Source organism: Ranitomeya variabilis, chromosome 1 (genome assembly GCF_051348905.1).
Source record: "Ranitomeya variabilis isolate aRanVar5 chromosome 1, aRanVar5.hap1, whole genome shotgun sequence".
Lineage (NCBI taxonomy): Eukaryota > Metazoa > Chordata > Amphibia > Anura > Dendrobatidae > Ranitomeya > Ranitomeya variabilis.
In genome coordinates, this window is record NC_135232.1 from 817,876,654 (window position 1) to 817,884,414 (window position 7,761).

Genomic DNA, 7,761 nt, shown 5'->3' on the forward strand with positions numbered 1-7,761 from the left:
TCCCATATGTTTAATGTGAGGGGGGACATGTCCCCTCCTTTGAGATGTCTTATGGTTTTTAATTTTCCTGTACGGCGCTCAGTTAGTAAACAGGTTTGAAGCTAAATTTACACATGTATAGATCAGTGTCAGACAAGTTATACTACCAATACTATATATATATAAAATTACATGAGTGATGACACTTGAATTGTATAACAGTTTCAATCAATTGTCTCTTTTCATGAGATCAAGCACTACAATACTAAGGGAAACTGAAATTCTAAGATGTTGCTGAAAATTACAGTTTAGTAGAAAATCAGTAATCAAAAATAACTTGTAATATTTTGCTTAAGGCACAAAATTTCACTTATCACATACAATTATATCTCCAAAACTTGTAAGTAATAATTCAAAGCGATTCATTCTTCTGTCCTTCACATATTTGGCTGCGGTTCAAAACTAGGGTTTTCTGAAAAAGAGCCAAAGAAGCAACCGCATTGTGAACTGTAAAAAAAAATCTAAAATGTAAAAGTTCCATCATCTCATTTAAACATTAGTCCTTTATTCCATTGCTCTCAGATGTCTAGATGGCATATGCTCACTTAACATTTTTTTTAATAGATCAGATATGGGTCATGAAAGTCAGGGAGTTTCTTGTAAAGCTAAACTCGACTGGCACAAGCTAATTTTTTGTAAATTACTAAAAAAAAAATCTTGTTACATTCTGCAATGATCTTTCCAATCATATGGCATGTCCTTCTGGCTCTTTCTCCCAAGCCGTCCCTAAGATCTTATATCAGTGACCTCTGTAACAGACACTAGCGGACACTCTCTAATACGCATTAATGCAGTGAGGATGTTAATGCTTCTGGTATTGAAAATCTTATCACCAAGAGTCATACTGGTTACTGTTGGGGGGATTGCCTACAGAGGGGGATGAACCGTTGAATATTTTTTCTTATTCCTGGGGAATCACTTACCAATATATCTACTTCTCCTTAATACAAGTTTGGTTCATGGGAAGTTGAAGATTTGTAGAATTCTTGCCTATCACTATAGTCTGTCTCAAAGGGGTTGTCAGGTCTTAAACTACGAGTCTGCAGTCACTCTACAGTATGAATCCTCGCATCGCGCGCACTGTGCGCTGTGAGGATTCTCTGGAGACGGAACTCATGAGACCCCAACTATGTAATTTGCATACTCCCGACCATATTTTATCTAGATGGTTGCGGCCTCACTCAATGTTAAAGTGTATTGGGGAGGCCGGAAACAGTCTAGTTAGAATGTGGCGGGGAGTATGTATATTGCTTATTTGTACCCAGCACTGGCAATTCCTCACAGCTTGCAGTGTGCAAGATTCACAAGTCTGCAGTCACAGAGAGTGACTGCAGACATGTACTGTAGTTTAAGAACAGACATTCCCTTTAAACTACTGAGCCAAGCATCTCTGTACTGTCAAAGTGACAGGTCATGTTGTTTTGTTCTAGCAAACCTATGACCAGATTTTAAGAGACCCCAAAATCCCAGGGAACCTCGTTTGTGGCCTACATATTTCAGCCAACAGCTATCTGTTGTGTATTTGTCCCCTTACAGATGTGCAGTTGCTCATGGGCCTGTAGGAAGCTATGAACAATGCGGTTATGTGACAGCTAAGGCCTTTTCTGGAGACATGTAACAGCGCAAACAGCAGACAACTCCAGTAGTACGCCAAGTGGACTCCTGCCTCATATGCAAGACTAAAAAAGATAAAACAAGACTAGCCCTTTAAATATGGCAAAAAAGTTAAAAATGTAAAAATTAGAAATCAAATTTTTAACCTGCAACAGTTATCATAATCACTGCCTAAATGGCTATTGTAAGTAAGTTCTCATAGCTTATGAGAAGGCGATAACATATTTTTACGCAAATCTAACCTTTCTCTTGTACAGTATGCAGCCATGGTGATATGTCTATTTACACCACTAGGCACAAGGCGGCTATATAAGCTGAGGGTGTACAGAATAAACGGTATTGGCCTGAAGCTCCAGCTCTTACATTGCCCTAGTTCCGGTTCCCGATTCTTATGGTATCCATCAACAATCGCTCTACAAGGGTTTGTATCCACTGAACTCATTGCCGTACTTCCATACATACACTGTGTCTTCCTTGTCACACATTGATTAATGACATATATCTAGGACCACCTCTACAAAAGATTTCATAAGGGCTACTCTCACTAAGAGGGAATACACTTTAGAAGTGTGAGCTCAATAACCATGCTTATTTTATTAATCTTATTTATTATATATTTCCATGAAAATTTATAATTATTGATACAGAGTATCACAAACGGCAAATTTAAAGAGGACCTGTCAAGAGTGGCCCAGTTTTTTGCTGATAAAGGTTTTTTTTTTCAAGCTTAAAAGATTTCCACTATCCCACTACTTCCGATTGTCTGATCACTGGGATCCACAACGATCCCGATCACCGGGGCTCTGAAAAGCCCAGAGTGATCGGAGCCGAGGTTGATCATGCGCACTGTCACATCATTCATTTTTGTGGGAGTGCTGAAGACCAGCTGCGCCCAGCTATCTCCGACCGTCCCATTAACAATGAATGGAGCAGCAGAGCACATGATTGACCACCCTTCCTTTACACACCACCCTGGTTCTTGGGATTGGAGGAGACCCCCAGTGATCAGGAAGTTATCCACTATTCCATAGATAAGGGATAAATTCAAGCCTGAGAAAACCCTTTAATGTATTCTAACTGTTCCCAAATATTCTGTTTATTTTTAACATGCACTATACAGTTCCAAAAATATTAGCCTTTTTCATATATTGCTAATTTTATGGTCTTTGGGAGATGGCATAACACACAGGGTGATAATTGCGAGCAACTTAAAGATGTCACTTGTGGGGGCAGCATGCTGGGTATTCTCCTTTAACAATGTGCACTAACAGTGCGCTCTGCTGTTAGCTTGTTACTTCTGATCAGAGCCGGAGAGAGCGCACTGTCACTGTGCATATTGCACAGTGACTAGAACCTACTGAGCTTCTGTCAGAATTCACAACCAACACGTACTCAGTAGACCAGCTCCTGAAACAGACTTCACTGATGACCCTTTGTTTCAGGGAGGGGGTAGCCTGTCTGACCAAGGCTGGGCTTAAGGCCTGTACCAGGCAGCAACCTTGCTTTACATCCTCAATAACACATTGTCTAACAGTAGAGTGTGGTGGAGGAGAACATGAAATATCAAACGTAGAAGTCAATAATGTGTAATGTCACATGTAACAGTCAGCTCGCTGAATATGTATCTAGCATCTAACTGCATTTACAGCAATCCTCTATGTATTATCAGGACATACCGTAAATGCCCACTAGGGACGGGGGCACCCCACCTGGCACGCTCAGCTATCAGGACAACGCATGTGGCTCCCATATACTGAGTGGCTTTCTCATGGACTCCGGCATTGACAGGCAGCATGAAAATGTGAATGGGGTACCAAAGCTAGGACCCTCATCTATCTGGCGGCATATTCTGTAAATATTACATGAACATTAAAGGTGCGAATTTCCCTTTAAATTGACATTTTCCTGCATTTCCTGAAATACATGGAATGAATGGAGGTCAATGAAACACATTCTAGGTATGAAGAGAACTCAAAGACCTAGTAATGGCTAAGGAATACTTTATAAGGAGGCTAGTCTCATCAGGACAACCCTGTTCATTCAGTATATCTGATGACAAGCAGATGGCGGGACCCCCTTTATCACACTCCTATACCCTAACTGGGCACATGGTAACAGCACCCTTTATATAGCCCTTCAGTCATCTGATCTGTGGGGGGCTAGGAGCTGGACCACCACCGATTTCAGATCAATTGTCCCGGAAACCCCTTTATCATTTTAGACGGCACAGCATTGGGAAGTCATTTAGATAATATAATACACCGAAGACCTCTCAGATTACATGACACAGCTTTTCTCATCCACACTCCGGACATACTGCAATTACACACGGAAATTCACTGTGTCATTTCCAGCATGCAGAATAATAAGACGGTACTGCTTCGCTTTATATGCCAGGCCTGACAGCTCAAATAAAGCGCAGGTTTGGCTCCAGCCAAATATCCCATTGTTATCACACTATCAAGCTAAGATAAAAAGCTTGGCGCTGAAAAGTAAGAGGAAAGCAACCATGACCAAGCAGAAACATAAAACCATGTGCAAAAAACCACATGTAGCAGAGCTGAATTTGGTATCTACCTGAGTGCAACCCTACAGAAAACTAGACAATTGTGATATTCTGATCTCTGTGAAATGACAATATCATTTACAAGCTCAGCCCTGCTACATCTGACAAGCTCAGCTCTCCTACATCTGACAAGCTCAGCCCTGCTACATCTGACAAACTCAGCTCTTGCCCCATATGACAAGCTCAGCACTGCTACATCTGACAATCTCAGCACTGCTACATCTGACAATCTCAGCACTGCTACATCTGACAATCTCAGCACTGCTACATCTGACAATCTCAGCACTGCTACATCTGACAATCTCAGCTCTGCTACATCTGACAATCTCAGCACTGCTACATCTGACAAACTCAGCTCAGCCACATCTGACAAGCTCAGCTAGGCTACATCTGACAAGCTCAGCTAGGCTACATCTGACAAGCTCAGCTAGGCTGCATCTGACAAGCTCAGCTCTGCTACATCTGCAAGCTCAGCTCTGCTACATCTGACAAGCTCAGCTAAGCCACATCTGACAAGCTCAGCACTGCTACATCTGACAAGCTCAGCTCTGCTACATCTGACAAGCTCAGCTCTGCTACATCTGACAATCTCAGCTCTGCTACATCTGACAATCTCAGCACTGCTACATCTGACAAACTCAGCTCAGCCACATCTGACAAGCTCAGCTCAGCCACATCTGACAAGCTCAGCTAGGCTACATCTGACAAGCTCAGCTAGGCTACATCTGACAAGCTCAGCTAGGCTGCATCTGACAAGCTCAGCTCTGCTACATCTGCAAGCTCAGCTCTGCTACATCTGCAAGCTCAGCTCTGCTACATCTGACAAGCTCAGCTATGCCACATCTGACAAGCTCAGCACTGCTACATCTGACAAGCTCAGCTCTGCTACATCTGACAAGCTCAGCTCTGCTACATCTGACAAACTCAGCTCTGCTACATCTGACAAGCTCAGATCTGCCCCATATGACAAGCTCAGCTCTGCCCCATATGACAAGCTCAGCTCTGCTACATCTCACAAGCTCAGCCCTGCTACATCTGACAAGCAGCTTCAGAGCCAGTTGCAGCACAGTTCTGCTACATCTATAACATAGGTGCTGCTGCAACATGAGACAAAGTCAGGTCAGCTCTGACAACCATTTGCGATGCATGGAGCTCAGGTCTCTATCTAGCAGAACCAGGGCTGCTACATCTGACAAACTTAGCCCTGCTATATGTGACACTCCCATCGCCCCCTGCCATTACTGATCTGCCTGAATACCAGCGGTAAATGATGCCACCATGCCATGTGTGCCCTCCACATCGCCAGCACACCGTGTACAGGCCGGTTAGTAATGCCCACAGAGGCGGAATGAATGGCACCAGAGTGAGAGTCCCGGGAGCTGGATAAGGACGAGCGGTGCTGCTGTCTGCCAGCTCGGTGCCAGCCCGGTGCCAGCTGTCCTCTTACCTGCAGCCACAGCTCGGGGCTCCAGTGCTGCTGCTCTGTGTCTACCTGGCGACGTGCTGTCCTCTCCCCCCGCTTCCTCTGCTCTCCCAGGCTTCCTAGCTCTGCTGCTGCCTTCTCCCCAGTATGTGTTTACATTCTTCCAGCTTGCTCCAGTCCCTTCTCAGGCTCATTATAGCCCTTCCCTCCTGTTCTTCTAGAATATTAATCTCCTCCACTCCCACCTCAAGCTTTTAGTCGTATTCTTTCCCCCCCATTCATCCTGTTCAGATAACTGAATCCATTTGATGTCTTTCTTAAAAGCCCCTTTGCACATAGTGATCGCTGTCTCGCCCTCCCGGAGTTATCGTTACTTTTGTGATAATTGATTACGGCCAATAACACAATTGTGTATCCGTCCGGGCACATTCGTTTTCTCAATGGAAGCAACAGCCAGGGGGGCACCTAGAAAGTGATGGGCATAGTAGGAACCCTTAGAATGGGGACCTACTACTCTGACATTACTGCTCCACCTTGTGCAAAACAGAGACACCATATCACTGCTCCATCTGTCACGGACCCCCTTTATGTCATTGTTCCAGCAGACAAGTGACTACCAAGGCATCAATGCTAATCTACCAGGCAACTGATTTCCCTGCTCCACCAGTCCCTGTCATTTACCCAAACTCCCAGAAGAAGTGGTAGTTAGGACCCCAGATATGACCACTAGTGATGAGCGAACGTGCTCAGATAAGGTGTGATCTAAGCATGCTCAGGTGCTGACCGAGTGTCTTCGGCATGCTCGAATAATATGTCCGAGTCCATGCGGCTGCATGTCTCATGGCTGTTTGACAGCGGCAACACATACAGTTATATGAAAAAGTTTGGGCACCCCTATTAATCTTAAGCTTAATGTTTTATATAAATTGTTTTTTTTTGCAACAGCTATTTCAGTTACATATATCTAATAACTGTTGGACACAGTAATGTTTCTGCCTTGAAATGAGATTTATTGTACTAACAGAAAATGTGCAATCTGCATTCAAACAAAATTTGACAGGTGCATAAGTATGGGCACCTCACCAGAAAAGTGACATTAATATTTAGTAGATCCTCCTTTTACAAATACAACAGCCTCTAGTCACTTCCTGTAGCTTTTAATGTGTTCCTGGGTCCTGGATGAAGGTATTTTTGACCATTCCTCTTTACAAAACAATTCCAGTTCAGTTAAGTTTGATGGTCGCCGATAATGGACAGCCCTCTTCAAATGATCCCACAGATGTTCAATGATATTCAGGTCTGGGGACTGGGATGGCCATTCCAGAACAGTGTAATTGTTCCTCTGCATGAATGCCTGAGTAGATTTGGAGCGGTGTTTTGGATCATTGTCTTGCTGAAAGATCCATCCCCTGCGTAACTTCAACTTTGTCACTGATTCATGAACATTATTGTCAAGGATCTGCTGATACTGAGAGGAATCCATGCGTCCCTCAACTTTAACAAGATTCCCGGTGCCGGCATTGGCCACACAGCCCCAAAGCATGATGGAACCTCCACCAAATTTTACTGTGGGTAGCAAGTGTTTTTCTTGGAATGCTGTGTTTTTTGCCGCCATGCATAGTGCCTTTTTGTATGACCAAACAACTCAATCTTGGTTTCATCAGTCCACAGGACCTTCTTCCAAAAAGAAATTGGCTTCTCCAAATGTGCTTTTGCGTACCTCAGCCGACTCTGTTTGTGGCGTGCTTGCAGAAACGGCTTCTTTCGCATCACTCTCCCATACAGCTTCTCCTTGTGCAAAGTGTGTTGTATAGTTGACCGATGCACAGTGACACCATCTGCAGCAAGTTGATGCTGCAGCTCTCTGGAGGTGGCCTGAGGATTGTCCTTGACTGATCTCACCATTCTTCTTCTCTGCCTTTCTGATGTTTTTCTTGGCCTGCCACTTCTGGCCTTAACAAGAACTGTACCTGTGTTCCTCCATTTCCTTACTATGTTCCTCACAGTGGAAATTGACAGGTTAAATCTCTTAGGGTATGTTTCCACGTTCAGTTTTGCTTCAGGCTTTGGTCAGGATTTTATGCAGGTAAAATCCTGACCAAAACTGCACCTGAGGTCA

The 7,761-nt window shown here is 43.9% G+C and overlaps 1 protein-coding gene across 1 annotated transcript in view; it reads right to left on the minus strand.

The window, feature by feature from the left end:
- Nucleotides 1–5,837, minus strand: part of TMEM150C (transmembrane protein 150C) — a 313,387-nt gene extending 307,550 nt beyond the window's left edge. The window contains exon 1 of the mRNA XM_077274713.1: nucleotides 5,667–5,837. The gene's annotated coding sequence lies outside the window, so the exon portion shown is untranslated. The remainder of the gene's footprint in view (nucleotides 1–5,666) is intronic.
- Nucleotides 5,838–7,761: the final 1,924 nt, after the last annotated feature.